Here is a 3,058-nt window from a genome sequence, read left to right on the forward strand (position 1 = left end):
GAGGAGGAGGAGCGGGCGGAGCGGCGCCCGCCCCCCGCATGATGAAATCGCGGCCGGGGTAAAGCGCGGCCCGGGTAGAGCGCGGCACTTTCCGCACTGGGCAGCGCCCGCAGATTCGGCACGGGGGGCGCGCGCGGCCGGCAGGGGGCGCGCACGGGGCGCGCGGCCGGGCACGCAGGCGCGCGCACGCAGCGCCGCCAGTGCGCGCTCCCGCGCGCCTCGTGAGGGCGCGGCGGGAGCGGGGAAGGGCCGCAGCTGCCGCCCCCCGGGGCACAGGGGGCACCCCGAAAGTGTGGCTGTCCCTGGGGCGGGGGGACACCGCTGAGCAGCCCCTCCGGCCCACACGAGGGTTTGCGTGTGCTGGGCGGGTACTGGACTCCCCTGCGGTGTGCACAGGGCCGGGCGGTACTTGCTCCCACCCACCGCCCAGGTGACACATGTCACACCCCAAAAGCGTGACTGTCCTTGGGGTTGGGGGCCCCCCACTGTCCCTCAGCACCCCCACCGCAGCCCCACAGCAGGGCTCGCGTTGTGTCTCGTGGGGCAGGGCCGTACCTGTCCCCACCCAGGTGACACGTGTCACCCCCGAAGTGGGGGTGTCCCTGGGTGGGGGACACCCCGCTGTCCCTGAGCACCCCCACGGCCCCACGGCAGGACTCTGCACCGCCCACCGCACCCTCTCTGCACAGTGTCCCCTTGTCCCAGAGCCACGTTCCCAGCGCGTGCCCCCAGCCTTGGGGCAGGGACTCGCAGGGGGCAAAGGGGGATTGCGGGGGGCTGAGGGGGGATGTTGTTTTTTCAATCAGCTGCAGTATTTGAGCTCTAAAGGCTTTGTAGCTTTTGGGCTCGGCGCTGTTTTGCTTTGCGCTGATCCACTCACTGCCCGGGGGCTGTGTAGGGTGGGCAGCACCCGCTGCGGGACCCTCAGGGTGGGTTTAGGGCTGCGGGCAGGAGGCCAAGTCCTGCTTTCCCCAGTGTGGGGGGTCTTCCCTGGGAGTCAGGCCAAGCCCACGTCAGGCAGAGGAGCCATGACCAGCACGGTGCCGCAGGAGAACTTCCCATCCCCGGGAGTTAAACCTTCTGTGAAGGAGAATCCAAACACTGGTTACATAAAACAAAATTTAAGGCAAATTTTAAAAAAATACATATTTCCCACACATGCTTTCCCCACTGCCCTCCTCCTCCTCACCCTCTCCCCTTCTCCCCTCCCACTCCCAGAGCCGGGAGCATCGGCACTGATGCAATGTTGGCGTAATTGGAGTATTCCGGCTGCTATTTTGTACCTGTCTGTTTATTTGAGAGACAGCCTCAACCTCCTAATGAACGCGTCTGAATATTTATCTGCTGCTCCTGAATGGTGCATTTGTGTTTCAAATGCTTAACTGTTATTTTTATTTAGCTGCAAATTGCTGTTTTTATTTCTCTGGCGTACCTGCTTGGAAGTTGCTCTAGCATGAGGTTAATGCCGAGCTGTTTTCTATTTCTGAATTTATTTTTTTTTTAATTAATCCTATGGTGATAAAAGTGTAAGGACTGGCTCTGCAGTCCCCTTCTAGCTTGTCATGGAGCTAAGATTCCGGAATCATGGTCGGAAGAGACTAGCTTGTGGAGGAATGAGGAATCCCAACCAGCTGGGATGGTAGAGGAAACATGGGCAGAACCCTGGGAGATGGGAAACCCCAGTGACCAGGAGCAGCTCTGTTCTCCGATGCTATACTTGAAGGTACCTGTACTAAGTAGCAACATTTCTCAAAAATCTTTTTTTTTTTCTCCTTCTAGAAGGTTTCCTCCCCTCCTCAGTGATAGAGGCTTGGTCGTCAGGGCAGCACACTGCAGGATGGAAATGGGCCAGACTGGTGCTTTGAGCCTTTTTCCCTGGATAAAATCCTGCCTCGCACATGATGCTGACCCCAGCAATGTCTCACCTTGGAAATAAAACATGCCTGGGACCAGTTCCCAGCACTGTCACCAGCTGGTAAGGGACAACCTCAACATAAGGGCCAAAAAGACCTCCTCCCTGCCCATTCCCAACTAACTGTGGATGCAGCTCTTCACACAAAGGACTTTAAGAAGCATCTGGCTGAGAGCACCTATGGAGCAAGACCTGTCCTTGTGAATAAATCCTTCATGATGTATTTGACTGCCCACGCTCTGGGCTAGCACAAGGGTTGGGCTGTACAGTCAACTTGAACCTCTAAAGTTGTGTTGGGGTTTTTTTTAGACAAAGGAACAAAGCAATAAAAGAAGAAAAAATTGAAGAAATTGGAAGGTTATTTGGAGCAAGGTTAAAGGCAGGTGGGTAGAGAGCCCACAAGGAAACCGCAACTGCCCCTTTTGTGATGGTACTGCTGAAGATGGAGAGTGTGATTTGGAGTCCTTAGATCCAGGGCACATTGCTGGATCCTTGCTAGGTTGTGCAGGATGGGAGAAAAATCGAGCAGGGTTTTGCACCAAGCTATAGCTGACATGAGAGACCGTGAGCAAAGTGGACCCCCAGAACTGGGTCACATCTGGGGTTGGTTGGACCCCATCTCCAAGCTGATTTCAGTGGGAAACACTAAATATTTCTGAGAATAATCAAGAAATTAATATAAGAGCTAAAAAAAAAAAAAAGCTGTACATCCACGTGGAGCTGTGTGGAAGGGCTTTGTGCATCCTCTGCCAGTGGAGGGTCTGTGGGCACAAACCCACAGTGTGCCTGTGCCATCTTCTCCATCCTCTTCAGTCCTGGGGTGCTGCCAGACTGCTCTGATCACTCTATCAGAGATGATCTCTGGTTTGCCAGGAGGACCCATTGCTGGCATCATCTTTGACACCCCTCAGGTGGCTGAACCACCAGTGCTCCTGGGCACACCATCACCACTGGCTGACATCTCACAGCTGCCCAGGGCCCAGCTTTCCCCCTCCTTTTAAATCTGATTCCAGCTCTATGCCTCTTTAGACATGATAAGCAACCTGGTAGGGGCTGTTTGAATATGCCCACGTTAGCTCTCTGCTCTGTAACCCCCAAAACGTCCCCAAGGGGCAGGATGGGATCTAGAAAGCGCATTACTCCATC

This window comes from Corvus hawaiiensis, chromosome 1 (genome assembly GCF_020740725.1).
Source record: "Corvus hawaiiensis isolate bCorHaw1 chromosome 1, bCorHaw1.pri.cur, whole genome shotgun sequence".
In the NCBI taxonomy this organism is placed as follows: Eukaryota; Metazoa; Chordata; class Aves; order Passeriformes; family Corvidae; genus Corvus; species Corvus hawaiiensis.